The following is a 17,096-nucleotide window of genomic DNA, read 5'->3' on the forward strand; positions in this document are numbered from 1 at the left end:
CGGTTACCACCATGATTTCTACCTGGAGCAGTCCTGGGCCTCCAACCCGTCAGACGAGCATTCAACGGGCGCACTCGACTAGACACCAGACCTGCTCAGATCCCATATAGTTGTAGCCTTATACTCTCTAACTGAACACTACCACGGCCGAATGAGCGCCCAGAAGGACCCAAGGCACCTATCGGTAAAGTATACATCGAACGGAGCACTTGGTATACTTTAGTGACTGATCCGATCTTGTGCCCTACTGCGACATTTATATTGGCGCTTACCTCTATGCCTTATATGAACTATTCTTCATATTGCAGACCTCATATGATCATAGAGGAGCTAGTAATTTTATATACTTTACTAAACATCATACTACCCTGAAAGCAGGGGCCCGTTCACTACCTTACAATATTGCAGGCATTGGGTGGTCAATTTATCAAGTGATACCCCCCTTACTAGCCTTATCCCTGATCCAGGATATACAGGAGCCATGATTTATATGATTTTTAGGCCCACCCAAACCTACCCCCCAGTACCCACCTCTTACAAACCTATAACATCTATCAGGTGTAGGGCAGGGGTCAGGGGCGTAACTATAGGGGGTGCAGCAGTTGTGACCGCAACCGGGCCCTGTGATGCAGGGGGCCCATGCAGCCCCCTCTACATATGGCCAGCAGCAGCATAGGCAGCTAGGGGTACCAGTGCACCATGCACACGGGTGGCTGGAGGTGGAGGGTGACTAGCAGAGCTCCATGCTCGACTATAGCACTGGCTGCTCTTTAGTTGTGCATTCCCCGCATGACCTGTGTCCTCAGCCGGCTCCTCAGAGTACCCCTCTCCTGCTCCATGCATTGCCGCTCAGTCCGATGTCTGTTCTCCCCGGCCAGAGTCCGCCCCCCCCCCCCGAGTCCGGCCCACACTGCACTGCATACTTCCCCCGGGTAAACAAACTTTAAGCACACAGATGCAGTGCAGCCCTATGAGAGCCGGCTCCCCGGAGGACACTGCAGGCTTGTCTGCCAGCCCCCCTCCTCCCCCGTCATACACAGATGATGAAAGGTCTTTCTGGGAGATATGCTGATTGCCCATCCAGCACACTGGATGGAGCCCAGGCCAACATGGATGCGTGCACGGCCTACAGCATGGTCATGGTGAGTGAGAGGACCCCATCCCCCACACACCATTACATACCCCCTCCATCTCCCCCTGGGGACAGGGACCCCTTCTTACGTGGGGACAGGGACCCCCACCTCCCCTGGGGACCGGGTCCCCTTCTCACCTGGGGGCAGTAACTTCATCTGCCCTGGAGAAAAGGACCTCATCTCTTCTGGGGACGGGGACCCCATCCTGCCTAGGGACAGTCCCCCAATGGGGCACCTAAAAATAAAAAAATAATAAAAAAAAACTACTGATACCAGTGGTGGAACTACAGGGCTCACAAAGGTCATACCTGTGACCACGCCCTGGAGTTCCCCCGCCAGACTCGGAGGGAAGGGCCCTGGCTGGGGTTCAGGGGGCCCTTCATGGTTTCTTGCATCGGGGCCCTGAAGATTCTAGTTACGCCACTGGCAGGGGTAGACAAGCCGTCCCTAGTTGTTAAGATTATGTAGCTCTCACTTCCCCTAGTCAAACAGCCGAATTAGGGTTAATTCATTTCATTACATGTTTGCCCATCGCTATATGGATGCTGCACATTATAGAATACAGACCCCCAACTTACTTCAAGGAACGACAATATGATATAATAACGATATAGTGAGGCCCGAAACGGAAAAGACAGAAAAGAAAAAGTAGTGCAGGGCCGGGCATGACCATGTGTTTAGGGGAGACAATGCAGGGGTTAATATTAAGAGATAAGAGGGGAGGGGACAGTGAGTAAAGTCCAAGGGGGAGTGGTAATATATAAGGAGGAGGTGGGACTTGGCTGGGGAACAGAAAGTTGTGGAGAAAGAAAGGAGGAGGCAGTTTTTTGCTCTGCTCCTCCAACATGGCTGAGATGTCACTCGGATGAGGGTCTTTATGGGTGACAAGGTGAGCGGGTGGAGGCTGGGAGGTGAGGGTTGCTGTGCATGCAGAGTTTGCGGCCTCTGACACTCTGTTTTCACCAGGGCCCTCATCTGGGGCCATGCGCCAGGCAAGGAGCACTCTAGGGGGAACAATCCGGTCCCCCAGCAAAGAATACCCAGCCGTCTGCCTGAGCAGGGTCTGGGCGGACTCCACGCCGCCAGCCCAGCTCGGTGGGTGGGGGCACGGGCCGTTATGGTGCTGCTTCCCTGCCCGTGAATCGCAGGAATACTACCTCCTCTGCCTGCATCGCTGCGCGGGGAGGAAGGCTCGGCGAGGGAGACTTATTAGTATGGCCGTCAGGCTGCTTATATATTTTAAAAAAGTTTTTTAAGGGGGCGGAGCTCCGCAGGTGGGCATTGCCTATACGGGCGGCGCGAGATGGCGCGAGATGGCACAAGATGGCGGTGGAAGGACGAGGTTGACCTTCCAGGTCACAGTATGTGATGGCATGTGTAGAACCATGGCAGGAGGCGGAGCTTCGGGGGTGAGACAGGCACTACAACAGAGGGACTCCACGGCCCCCAGGACCTCTTTGCCACCGGTCCTGGTCTAGGACGACAGGTCGGAAAGCGAGCTGACAGTGTGCGAGGAGGAGGAGCCGCAGGAATGCGAGCCAGCAATGGAGGCAAGCACGGCGGCTGTTGGGGTTCCAGTCAGCCTGGTAAGTCAAATAATGTCTAAATGTTTTTCGTTTAAGTTGCATTACAGGATTTGTTGGGGGGTTGGAAAGGGGGGTGCAATGTCGGCGGCAGTTGCTCCTCCGGGAATAGAGGTGGTGGATGCTGGCCCACAAATGGTGGGCAGTGCGTCTGCAGTTTGGGGACAGTGGTGCAGTGGTGGAGTTGTCAGGTAATGGTAGGATGGAGATGGTAAGGATTGCAGATGCAAAAAAAAAATTAAAAAAATGTGAGATGTACGGGTGCTTTGAAGGTCCCCTGGGAACACAATTAAATAGGAATTCCGGGATACGATTTGAAAAGGTAAGTGTGTGGAGATCTTCTCGTTATGGCCCCCTTTAAAAGATTAAAAATAAAAGGGGGGGATTTACATTTTAAGTGTGTAGGGTCATGCAGGAAGATTAAGGGAAAAGGGATGAAGGTAAGAGGAGGTACCGATTGATTTTGTGGAAGGCGGTCGCCATTATGCCATTGCCATGGGGGGAAGAACCCGTTGTTCTGTTATATGTAGGCCATTGCACACATTAAAAAGGGGGATCTGATTGGCTACGGGATGATGAGCAGTTTAGACCGCGCAGGTCGGTATGGCTGCCTCTTAATGGGGATCAAAGGATAGCGGCTTCTGGATGCAGTTTCTGTAGTAGTCGAGGCCCCCAAAGCAGTTCCTTCGGGGGGGTATACCCAGGTCTTTAATATTGATTGGACCCTGGGCAAAAATTTTCTTAGGGCCCCCCCCCATGCAATTTTGCTCTCCACCTTCTCTAAGACATACAATAAATAGCAGCAAGACTTAAAATCTGAAAAAAGATTTAATAGATGAAGTTGATCAAGATAAAATGGTACCACATCCCAGAGTATAAACTTTTAAAGATGGGGGAAAAGGAAAGAGGGGTGGGAGGGTAACCAACCCCCGGGACTTTTGAACCGGTACCGGATAAAGGAACAAGATAATCATGTGCCAAAAAATAAAATCAATAGAATTTTATTAAGAATACAAATACAAAAAAATGCTTCCTAAAAAAAGGGAGTATGGATATATACAACTACTCAAGTACAAAAAATGGTACAGATTCACAGATCACCATACATGTTACCAAACTTGTACAAAAGTATGCTGCATTTCTCTCTACATGTTTCGCTCTCTTGAGCTTCCTCAGGATGTTGCAGCATATACAGTTACAGAGAAGACTGAAAGATAGAATAATAAATAGATAAATACACTTCACAAGTACATATGAAGAATTTGAAACACAAATTTCTATAATAGTCTGAGTATCTGCCTCAATCAAGGTTGCTGATCCCAGCAGATACAAAGCTTTAGATCAAATAATCAGATACAAGGGCATATGCTATGTCATGATCAGTAAACAATGACAGATATATATTCATATGTAAGAAAGTGTGTAAAAAATACATAATTCCTAATAGTTAGTGAAAAAAAACTGAATAAAGCAATTCAATTTTGAATAAATACATACAACATATGGCCGCCTTACCCTGTGGGTCATAACTCCATGCTTAGTACACAATTGATCAAGGAATGACTTTTTGTGTGGAAAGAGTCCCACACATACGAATGCGCCAAATGAGAAAACTCGATATCCCCCGGCAGTCTGCAGAGGCAAGAGATATATAGTAGAATGAACAAGAGATATAATGTAATGTTTCAAACAAAAAACAAACACATATTTATCCCAAAAGGGACATACCTAAGAGGTGTCAGAAGTATAGACATTCATTGAGCCAAATTTTGACTGTAGAGGGCAGTGTGCTTCAAGAATGATCAGGATGATGTCAGATGCTGAGTGTAATTGAATCCTCTAGATAGATAATTAGCCTATAGAAGTTGAAGGCAAAAACGTTTTATTACAATGGTGTGCTATCTATTTAGTAGGGAACAAAAAATGTTCCACAGCCTAATTAAATAAGTTTTTTATATATTATTTAAAAAAGCTCATATATGAAAATGTCAAACAATGATACAGTAGGCAGACTATACCTTTCCGCGAGAAAGAATGAGAAAGACTGTGATGATTCATCCAGAGTGCTCCAAAAGGGGATCCTTCACCGTCAATTGCCAAATAGGCGATGACAGTGAAGGTGTTTTATCTTGTGGCTCCAGCCTGGCGGCATCTGACGTCACCGCCGGGCTGCGGGCGTGTTTTTTAAGACGATAGCCCTAATTGTGGGAGGTTTTTAATCTGCGCATGCGCGAACTACGTAATGCACGTCGGTATAGCGCATCGGACATTTTTGAAAATGGCAAACATTAGGGTATTGCAACCATGTATGTGGCGCCTGCGTGGATGACGCAAATTGCGTCATTCACACGCTGGCGGCCATGATGGAAAGTGGCAAAAATGCCCATTCAAATACACAGACCGGGAGAAGCGCTAGGTACAGGGAGAGACGGAACGGCGAGATAGAGACACCAGCATCCGTCATCACCAAATCTCCTGAGGAGAGACATAGGCGAATCAACCAGTGGGCAAATAAATCATCTGTTTACAAAGGGGGCAAGTTTGCAAAGATCGCATTGGCCAAACGACCTATTCACAACTCTTGCCCCCGGGCGCCCGTACAGACTGCCATTGAAGGGTGAGAAAAAGAGAAGACACAATAATCTTAAATGAAAATACTCAAATAATAATGTAACAAAAAAATCATGTTGTGAATAATATAGTCCAATTTAGAAATAGATTGAAAGCATGGTGACCCCCAACAGGGCAGTGCGGCCATCGTATAAAAAAAAAAAAAAAAAAAAAAAAACCTTTGCTTCAATCTCCTGGCTCCCCTATAAAAAGGGCTTGAAACTGAAAGCATCATTCAACCCTGGGGACCGCGTGTCCCCCAGGTTGAATATCCACCTAGCTTCCCGTTGTAATAGGGTACGTTTGTAGTCACCCCCCCTGTCCCCCGGGGGGACATGCTCTAATGCAAAAAAGTGCATAAAGTTGTCATTGAACTGGTGATGTAAACCGAAATGGCGGCTTATAGGGGTCTCCATCTTTTTCCCCCGTATCAGGGACATATGGTCCCTGACACGGTGGAGAAAAGGACGTTTTGTTTTGCCTATGTAGAAGGCATTGCATTGGCATATCATAATATATACTATGCCAATAGATTGGCAAGTAACTGTAAATTGGGGTTTGAACAGATGGCCATTGGGTAATAAGATAGAATCAGAAGCATGCAGATACCTGCAAAAGCCGCATTTGTGACAGGGTGCACATCCCTTGCGTTTCTTACCCATCATCGGGCAAGGGGTAAAGTGTCTTTGAACAAGAGAATCTTTTAAGGAACGAGACCTTCGATAGGTAACTCCCGGAGTTTCTGGAAGATATTTAGTTAATATTGGGTCCCCTTTCAGAAGGTACCAATACCTCTGAAGGATATCCTTAATCTGTAAATGTTGTTCATTGAAAGTCGTTATGAGTCTGACTCCAGGAGATGTTCTGGATGGTTTTTGACCATGTATCAGCTGCCCCCTGTCTTGTTTCCTTGCCTGCGAGTATGCATGCTTGAGGCATTTATTGCTGTAGCCTCTTTGATGTAAACGCAGTCTCAACTTTTTGGCCTCAAGGGCAAAATCACTGTAATTACTGCAATTCCGTCTGAGACGGAGGTACTGCCCATAGGGGATACTCGATATCAGAGGGGACGGGTGTGAGCTCGATGCATGCAGCAGTGAGTTCGCCACAGTAGATTTACGGTGGAGGGTGGATTGGACCTCACCTTCAGAATTCACAAAGATTTGTACATCCAAAAAAGTTATTTTGGAGAGACTTTTTTCCATAATGAACCTCAGATTGAAGGAATTATCCCCCAATAGATTCACAAAGCTAATAAGATCTGTTTCATTGCCTGTCCACATAAAGAAGATGTCGTCAATGAATCTTCGCCAGATTGGAATTAAATCAAAGAATTTCTGAAGATTCTCCTGTCGGAAAATCTGATGCTCCCATCCCCCCAGGGACAGGTTAGCATATGAGGGGGCACACTTGGTCCCCATAGCCACTCCCTGCACCTGGAGGTAATGGGAGCACCCAAACATAAAAATGTTATTCATAAGAATAAATCAGAAAAAGATCCAACATAAATAACATATAATTATGCGATCCACCACCCTCCTTAGCTATGAAGCTCTCCACGACCCTAACACCCTGATCATGAGGAATCGAGTTGTACAAAGCTTCCACATCGAGGGTCACTAACCAAGTCCCCTCTGATATCGAGATCCCATCGAAGGCTCGCAGCAGGTCAGAAGTGTCCCATAGGTATGACGTTAGGCCCTCAACGAAGAGGCGTAAACAGTCATCTACAAGGACACTGGCATGTTCAGTTAAACAGCCTTTCCCGGAGACTATGGGACGCCCGGGTTTTTTTTGGGGGTGCTTGTGTACCTCTGGTAAAGCATAAAGGGTAGGAGTTTTAGGGTTCTGGACATTTAAAAATTCCCATTTGTGATTACTCCTTGTCGATAGCCTGATTCAATCAATTTGCCAAATTGGGCATTGACATGTCCAATGTGGCTTGCTGGAATTTTCCGATACCATTCTTTGTTGTTAAGTAGGTCTAGAACCATTTCTTCATACTGTGTGACATCCATTATTACAAGGTTACCCCCTTTATCAGCTGATTTGATTGTAATAGCAGTATTTGATTTAAGAAGGGAGTGAGCCTCCCTTTGTTGTACAGTGAGGTTCGGTTGTTTTTGCCCAACCCACTTGGTTCTGACCACCTCTTTTGTAACCTGCTGCAAAAATGCCCATATACTGGGGTTGTTTTGAAGGACTGGAAATTTATTAGATTTGGGTTTGTATTCCTTAACTAAATGTGGAGTGCAGGCCGTATCGGAAACTAATGTTCAAAGCAAACTTTGACAAATCTCAAACCCCTGTGCCAAGTTCACAGCAGGTTAAAACTGCACCTCTGAAGGGATTGAGCCTCTCAGAGGTTAAAGCCATTGAGGAATTGATGGAGCTCTGGGATGAAGGACAAATAGATGAAACAGACCTGGAAGAGGCCTCAGCATTGTCCCCCAATTTAAGCCCAGGCCTGCCTGGGGCTAACCAATCCGATACATCCTGCACTCCACATTTAGTTAAGCCAAACCCAAATTTACAAACTTACAAATTTACAAACCCAAATCTAAAAAATTTCCAGTCCTTCAAAACAACCCCAGTATATGGGCATTTTTGCAGCTTTGTAAACAGATGATTTATTTGCCCACTGGTTGATTCGCCTATGTCTCTCCTCAGGAGATTTGGTGATGACGGATGTTGGTGTCTCTATCTCGCCGTTCCGTCTCTCCCTGTACCTAGCGCTTCTCCCGGTCTGTGTATTTGAATGGGCATTTTTGCCACCTTCCATCATGGCCGCCAGCGTGTGAATGATGCAATTTGTGTCATCCGCGCAGGCGCCACATACACGGTTGCAATACCCTAATGTTTGTCATTTTCAAAAATGGCCGATGCGCTATACCGACGTGCATTACGTCGTTCGCGCATGCACAGATTAAAAACCTCCCACAATTAGGGCTATCATCTTAAAAAACACGCCCGCAGCATGGCGGTGACGTCAGACGCCGCCGGGCTGGAACCACGAGATAAAACACCTTCACTGTCATTGCCTATTTGGCAATTGACGGTGAAGGATCCCCCTTTGGAGCAGTCTGGATGAATCATCACAGTCTTTCTCATTCTTTCTCGCGGAAAGGTATAGTCTGCCTACTGTAACTAAACTTATTGTTTGACATTTTCATATATGAGCCTTTTTAAATAATATATAAAAAACTTATTTAATTAGGCTGTGGAACATTTTTTGTTCCCTACTAAATAGATAGCACACCATTGTAATAAAATGTTTTTGCCTTCAACTTCTATAGGCTAATTATCCATCTAGAGGATTCAATTACACTCAGCATCTGACATCATCCTGATCATTCTTGAGGCACACTGCCCTCTACAGTCAAAATTTGGCTCAATGAATGTCTATAATTCTGACACCTCTTAGGTATGTCCCTTTTGGGATAAATATGTCTTTGTTTTTTGTTTGAAACATTACATTATATCTCTTGTTTATTCTACTATACAGTGGTGTGAAAAAGTGTTTGCCCCCTTCCTCATTTCCTGTTCCTTTGCATGTTTGTCACACTTAAGTGTTTCGGAACATCAAACCAATTTAAACAATAGTCAAGGACAACACAAGTAAACACAAAATGCAATTTGTAAATGAAGGTGTTTATTATTAAAGGTGAAAAAAAATCCAAACCATCATGGCCCTGTGTGAAAAAGTGATTGCCCCCTAAACCTAATAACTGGTTGGGCCACCCTTAGCAGCAACAACTGCAACCAAGCGTTTGCGATAACGTGCAATGAGGCTTTTACAGCGTCCTGGAGGAATTTTGGCCCACTCATCTTTGCAGAATTGTCCTAATTCAGTTACATTAGAGGGTTTTCGAGCATGAACGGCCTTTTTAAGGTCATACCACAACATCTCAATAGGATTCAGGTCAGGACTTTGGCTAGGCCACTCCAAAGTCTTCATTTTGTTTTTCTTTAGCCATTCGGTGGTGGACTTGCTGGTGTGTTTAGGATCATTGTCCTGCTGCAGAACCCAAGTTCGTTTCAGCTTGAGTACACGAACAGATGGTCGGACATTCTCCTTCAGGATCTCTTGGTAGACAGCAGAATTCATAGTTCCTTTTATCACGGCAAGTCTTCCAGGTCCTGAAGCAGCAAAACAGCCCCAGACCATCACACTACCACCACCATATTTTACTGTTGGTATAATGTTCTTTTTATGAAATGCAGTGTTCCTTCTACGCCAGATATACTTGGACACACACCTTCCAAAGAGTTCCACTTTTGTCTCATCGGTCCACAGAATGTTGTCCCAAAAGTCTTGGGGATCATCAAGATGTGTTGTGGAGAAATTGAGACGAGCTTTGATGTTCTTTTTGCTCAGCAGTGGTTTTCTCCTTGGAACTCTGCCATGCAGGCCATTTTTGCCCAGTCTTTTCCTGATGGTGGAGGCATGAACGCTGACCTTAACTGAGGCAAGTGAGGCCTGCAGTTCCTTGGACGTTGTTGTGGGGTCTTTTGTGACCTCTTGGATGAGTCGTCGCTGCGCTCTTGGGGTAATTTTGGGCGGCCGGCCACTCCTGGGAAGGTTCACCACTGTTCCATGTCTTCGCCATTTGTGGATAATGGCTCTCACTGTTGTTCGCTGGATTCCCAAAGCTTTGGAAATGGCTTTATAACCCTTTCCAGACTGATAGAACTCAATTACTTTCTTTCTCAATTGTTCCTGAATTTCTTTGGGTCTCGGCATGATGTGTAGCTTTTAAGGATCTTCTGGTGGACCTTACTGTGTCAAGCAGCTCCTATTTAAGTGATGCCTTGATTGTGAACAGGTGTGGCAATAATCAGGCCTGGGTGTGGCTAGAGAAATTGAACTCAGGTGTGGACAACCACAGTTATAGTATGTTTTAACAAGGGGGGCAATCACTTTTTCACACAGGGCCATGATGGTTTGGATTTTTTTTCACCTTTAATAATAAACACCTTCATTTACAAATTGCATTTTGTGTTTACTTGTGTTGTCCTTGACTATTGTTTAAATTGGTTTGATGTTCCGAAACACTTAAGTGTGACAAACATGCAAAGGAACAGGAAATGAGGAAGGGGGCAAACACTTTTTCACACCACTGTATATCTCGTGCCTCTGCAGACTACCGGGGGATATCGAGTTTTCTCGTTTGGCGCATTTGTATGTGTGGGACTCTTTCCACACAAAAAGTCATTCCTTGATGAATTGTGTCTTAAGCATGGAGTTATGACCCACAGGGTAAGGCGGCCATATGTTGTGTGTATTTATTCAAAATTGAATTGCTTTATTCTGTTTTTTCACTAACTATTAGTAATGATGTATTTTTTACACACTTTCTGACATATGAATATATATCTGTCATTGTTTACTGATCATGACATAGCATATGCCCTTGTATCTGATTATTTGATCTAAAGCTTTGTATCTGCTGGGATCAGCAATCTTGATTGAGGCAGATACTCAGACTATTATAGAAATTTGTGTTTCAAATTCTTCATATGTACTTGTGAAGTGTATTATTTATCTATTTATTATTCTATTTTTCAGTCTTCTCTGTAACTGTATATGCTGCAACATCCTGACGAAGCTCAAGAGAGCGAAACATGTAGAGAGAAATGCAGCATACTTTTGTACAAGTTTGGTAACATGTATGGTGATCTGTGAATCTGTACCATTTTTTGTACTTGAGTAGTTGTTACATATATCCATACTCCCTTTTTTAGGAAGCATTTTTTGTATTTGTATTCTTAATAAAATTCTATTGATTTTATTTTTTTGGCACGTGATTATCTTGTTTCTTTATCCGGTACCGGTTCAAAAGTCCCGGGGGTTGGTTACCCTCCAGCCCCTCTTTCCTTTTCCCCATCTTTAAAAGACTTAAAATCATTTTACTGTAACAGATCAGGCAGCGATTGCGATTGATTGCCAAAGGTTACAGCATATTATTACTGCTTACTGACTGTTTGCTAGAGGTTACAGCACTCCTTAAGGCTCACTGATTAGTTGTTAGAGGTTACAGCACATTTCTGCTTGTTGATTGGCTGCTAGAGATTACTGTACAGTAATACTGCTCACTGGTTGCAATAGGATACAGCACATCTTCTCACTGCAGTGGGGTATGATATACCTATGAATGCTGCCTTTATTTACATATCAATGCCGTTGGCCTCGGCTATTTACATATGCATGAGACTGCTATTTACATATGAATGTCAGTATTTATAGGTAAACACAGGTCTGCAGGTGAGTCATCTGTACACAACAATAGGGCAGAGCTGGGCAGCATTAGTATCAGCACAGGACTAAAACTTCAAGGGACAAGGGAATGTAAACTGGGATAGTTGTCAAATATGAGGCAGCTGCTTTGGGCCCCACAACAATGACAGGGCCCTGGGCAGCTGCCCCTTTTGCCCTGCCTTAAAGACGGCCCTGCGTATACCCCCTTCTGGACGGTCGGCCGAAAAGGAAGGGGGGTGGGTTGGCAGTGCAATGTGAGCTCCTGTCAGTTCAGTTGTTTTTGACTTTAAACACGAGTGTTAAAAGGTTCTGTCATAATCCGATGCAGTGCACTGTGTCCGATACTTCACATGCACAGCTATAAGGTGGGTTAGGTGTGACGGAAAAGGGGCACCTATGGTGAACTAGGAATCCATGTTCCACTTGCTTACAGTTTATTCGGAGAGCTTTGGCTGCTGGATAGATGCTGGCAAGAGGAGTTTTTTACTTGGAACGATGCCTGCCCATAGGTTGCTCAATTTAGTGGGCCATGGTTAGATGTTTAGGTAATTACCGGAGTGGGAGGGTAGAGGCGTGTCGGTCCCTAATTCAATAGTACATGGCTTGGACGTTTTTGTGTGTTGGGCCGCCTTCCTCCGATGTGTGTGCGATTATACTTTATACATTGCAGCACATTGCAGGTAGGTTCATTAGTGCCATTGGCTGCAAAACACGGGGGGGGCAACGAGGGATATTGTACTATTTTGTTCGGCATTGTGATTGTTTTAGGGGTTACGGGGGGTCATCTGCCGGTGGCCAAGGTGGAGGTACTATAGAAGGGGGTGGGGGAGGCCCTGGGAAGGCGTGAGGTACAGTTGAGGACTTTACATTCGTTGCTGGGTAAGTTCAATTTCACCTGCCGGTTTTATTCTGATGAGTGGGTTTTGGCCGATGGCTGCCGTCTGCTACAGTGGGGGTTTCAGGCCCTGGCTAATTTAAACAGTTAAATGCAGAACAATAGGGAGGGTTAGAAGGTTTGGTACGAGTTCTTGGCCACATATAACGGACGATAGGTGGATGCCAGGTCGATGGGAAAAGGGGTCACGAACACGGCAGGGTAAACAGGTTTGGGGGAAATTTTTTCTTTCAGAGGCAATAGAGTGAGGAAATTTGGCCCCAATTTTGTTGGGTGGAAGTGGGGTGTTCATTCCTAAACATGTGCTATTGAAATTTTTCCAGTGGTTCAGGCTATGGAGCTGGGGTAAGGGTCATGCAGGAACCTGATACGGAGTTGAATTGTGATTACGTGGGTGTGGTTTACGTGGTCAACCACATGTCCGTGTTGTCACAACTGGTCATACGGCAGCTACGCCACTTTGTGGTGCGTTAGGAGCAGTTGAACATTTTCTATATGCTATTCATCTTGCAGGCTTTGGAAACATGGGGGACTTACTCCTTGCATCTATTTTCGGTGGGAGTTAGCCAGCCACAGAGGGGGAGGAATTCCCTACTCGGGCTGGGTATGGCATTGGAGTCACCACGGGAGGTAACAGGGTGGTCAGCCAGTGAGTCCACATGGGTGGCTTACGTGAAGGTATGAAAAGAAGGGTGGGTTGTTCGGTGCAAGAGTCTGAGGTCAAACATGGCTATGTGGGGGGTAAGGTTGATGGTGGTACTGTGGTTCCAGGAACTTGGTAAACGGGGATCGGTATCTGCCATTGAGCGGAAACTGGTGGGTTTTTGGCTTTTGTTTAACCTGCGGTGCATGGTGGATTGAAAAAAAAAAGAGTTTGGGTTGGACAATTTAAAAAAAAATGAATAAAAAAATGATCAAAGGGTTAGAGGGGTGGAGGTGCTGCTGTTTGTGTTACCAGGATTCAGGGTAATAAAAAAAAAAAAGGGATAAAACGTTTAGGGAGTTTCTAGGGTTTGGAACAGATGGCATGGGGGGCAATTCATGTGGCACAAGGCTGGGAAGTATTGGTCGAGGTTCCAGTTCGGGTCGGTGTTCTGAAAATGCCACTGGGACGCAAGGTTAGATGGTGCAGAATACGCTTCACACTCCTTCCGCATCGGGCGGCTGTAGAAGCTGCCAGATGTGGGTTGGATGAGGCGGCGGTAAGGAGGAATGGTAGGTGGCAAGCAAAGCGATTACGCACTTACCTATGCCTTCATGTGGTGGTGGAATAAATAATAAAAATAAATAAATAAAAATAAAACACGAGTGGGGGAGTAGTCTGTATATACAAGCTGTGTTGTTTGTGGTATGGGGTACATTGGTTTACTTTAAAGTTGGTGCTGCCTTTTTTTTTTTGTCCAGATGGAGGACTTATACGCCTTGTCTGGATTTTCTTTGTTATCTGTATGTTTGTTGGGGGGCCAGGAGAGCAGATGTGAGATCCATTGGCAGACAGTTGAGTAGTTAGAGGAGGGAGGCATGTGTTCACTGGCTAGGTGTATGGGAGTTGAGGTGGAGCAAGGTGATATGGGAAATGGAACGTTAGGCACGGCGGCATAAACCGCCGGCCGTCTGGGTTATGCATGCAAGGGGTAATGCTTTTGGGTTCGAATGATCAGGGAGCTGATCTCGGACGTTAAGTCAGATATTTTACGACTTCGTACAGTTGTCTAACACTCAGGTGGTGGGGAGGTTGTGGCTCAGAATGGGGGGCCTAGTGATCAGGCAAGTAGAGGTGGAAACTAATGTGGGCCTGTAATTGAGGGTGTTAGAATACACCTCTAGATAGTGGGGATTGTTTTCTGGGCTCTGGGGCTGCAAGATGGGATCCCGCGGGCCCGGGGGTGTGGGGGAGCCCTTAAGGGTAAGGTGTCATCCTTGCGGGCTGTGGCGGTGTTTTATTGGTCTTTGACGGTGGCAGTAAACATATGTGATGGAAAGGGGTGGGGGGCTCATCGGTAGTATGTTCCAGCGAAAGGTTAGCTGGAATACTGTAATGGTTGCACTGCGGGAAGGGGGTTGTCTCCGAGCTGATTATCCGCTGGAGGCCTAACGTGTGAAAAAAGGTCCCGCAGTGTATTGGTGGAATATGTGTTGGAGTTCCGGGGTGCCGTCAAAGACCAACAGACTGGAGTTAAACAAGTTGTTACGGAGGTGATATTTTGGTATATATTTGATATTGGAGTTATTTATATGGTGTGAATAATAAATAGGCTGCTATGGCCATTCATACTCCAAAATTAAGGTGTGGTCTCATCATTTTAGAAGGGTAAGAAATGGGGATGTTGGAGTACAAGTGGTATAGCAGTAAGAGGCAGGTTGAGTACCTCTGAACTACACTGGTTAGTACCTGATGTTTTATTTTTCTGTTTGTTTGCCGAGGTGACCATCTTGGCGTTTGTCAAGAGGGTTGAGAATGGCCAGCAAGATCGCCTATGGCCACATTACCCTGAATGCACTCATTCTCGTCTGATCTTGGATGCCAAGCAGGGTCAGGCCTGGTTAGAAAATGGATGGGAGACCGCCTGGGAATACCAGGTGCCGTAGGCTTTTTTTCAATATGTTGTTGGCGTCGACGACCTGTTTTATTTTTCTGCTTGTTTGCCGAGGTGACCATCTTGGCGTTTGTCAAGAGGGTTGAGAGTGGCCGGCAAGATCACCTACTGCCACATCACCATGAATTTGCCTGATCTCGTCTGATTTCAGATACTAAACAGGGTTGGGCCTGGTTAGTACCTGGATGGCAGACCCCCTGGGAATACCAGGTGCCGTAGGCTTTTTTTCAATATGTTGTTGGCGTCGACGACCTGTTTTATTTTTCTGCTTGTTTGCCGAGGTGACCATCTTGGCGTTTGTCAAGAGGGTTGAGAGTGGCCAGCAAGATCGCCCACAGTCATGTCACCATGAATGCGCCCGATCTCGTCTGATCTCGGATGCTAAGCAGGGTCGGGCCTGGTTAGTACCTGATTTTTTATTTTTCTGCTTGTTTGCCGAGGTGACCATCTTGGAATCTGTCAAGAGGGTTGAGAGTGGCCAGCAAGATCGCCTACAGTGCACCTGATCTCATCTGATCTCGGCTGCTAAGCAGGGTCGGGCCTGGATGGGAGACCGCTTGGGAATACCAGGTGCTGTAGGCTTTTTTTTTAACATGTTGGTGGCGTCGACGACCTGTTTTATTTTTTTGCTTGTTTGCCGGGGTGACCATCTTGGCGTTTGTCAAGAGGGTTGAGAGTGGCCAGCAAGATTGCCTATGGCCACATCACCCTGAATGCGCCCGATCTCATCTGATCTCAGATGCTAAGCAGGGTTGGGCCTGGTTAGTACTCGGATGGGAGACCGCCAGGGCCGGACTGGGAATAAAAACCAGCCCAACAGCATAACGTCATTATTTTCTTGTTCATGAAAGGGAAAACCATACATTTTAAAGAACATTTGATGAAGAGTGTATTATATATAGATATGAAGTCACATAGGGATATATATATATGCAAATTCCAGTTAAAAGTGGTAAGTGGACAATCCTCAAGGGGAACCCCAGGAACTCAGAATGTGGGGGGCGACCACCTGCTCACCAAATGCAGCTTTACTCTGCCTGTGAATGCAGTCTCACTGTGCCCACAAATGCGGCCTCACCGTGCCCACCATTGCAGCCTCACTGTGACCATTATTGCAGCCTCGCTGTGCCCATCAAATGCAGTTTTACTGTGCCCATGAATTCAGCCTTAGTGAGCCCATGAATGCAGCCACTCCTGTGCCCCATGTCCCAGTCTGCAGTCCCTGTCTGTGGGATGGTGTGTTGTTGATGCTCGGTACGGTACCTTGCATGCCAGCAGGATATCCATGACAGCCAGCAGCAGGCAGGGTCTGTTCTCCTTTTGGATGGGGACAGTGCTCCTTCCAGAGGATCTGTTTGCTGTGAGATGGAGTGGTCCCTGGCCACCTGCACCTTTAGCCGTCCCCATTTTCGGGCCCCAGTCAGCCTGTCCTCTGGTCCTGGGGAAGTGGAGAGTACTGGGTGGGAGGTGGAGAGAAGGGGGAGCAGAGAGTATTGGCGGGGTTGGAGAACACATGGGTGGGGGCAAAGAGCAGGGGGTAGTGGAGATCACAGGGGTGGGGAGCAGAGAGTGCTGGGGGGAACTTGAGAGTACTGGGGGGGGCAAAAAGAACAGGGGTGGAGAGCATGGTGGGCTGAGAGCACTGAGGGGGCTAAGAATGTGGGGTGGCGAAGAGCACTGGGGGGGCAGAAAAACAGGGATGGAGAGCACGGGGCTGGAGAGTACTGGGGGGGTACAAAGAGTAGGGGTGAGAGCTTGAGAGCACCAGTGGGGGCCAGAAAGAACAGGGGGAAAAGCACGGGGGATTGGAGAGCATTATGGGAGGTGGAGAGCATTGGCAGGGTTGGAGAGCACATGGGTGGGGGCAAAATGCAGGGGGGAGTGGAGAGTACAGGGGTGGGGAGTGGAAAGTGCTGGGGGGAGCCAAAAAGAACAAGAGTAGAGAGCACGGGGGGGTAGAGAGCACAGGGGGGGGGGCTGGAGAGAGATGGGTGGAGCTTGAGAGCACCAGGGGGCCAT

At 46.6% G+C, this 17,096-nt stretch overlaps 2 pseudogenes; both read left to right on the top strand.

The window, feature by feature from the left end:
- The first annotated feature begins 14,953 nt into the window (after nucleotides 1–14,953).
- LOC143944413 (5S ribosomal RNA) lies at nucleotides 14,954–15,072 on the top strand (annotated as a pseudogene).
- Nucleotides 15,073–15,180: 108 nt separating this feature from the next.
- Nucleotides 15,181–15,299, top strand: LOC143942480 (5S ribosomal RNA; annotated as a pseudogene).
- The last annotated feature ends 1,797 nt before the right edge of the window (nucleotides 15,300–17,096 follow it).

This window comes from Lithobates pipiens, unplaced genomic scaffold (genome assembly GCF_037356315.1).
Source record: "Lithobates pipiens isolate NorthernLeopardFrog02 unplaced genomic scaffold, aLitPip1_a1.2 Scaffold_10, whole genome shotgun sequence".
Lineage (NCBI taxonomy): Eukaryota > Metazoa > Chordata > Amphibia > Anura > Ranidae > Lithobates > Lithobates pipiens.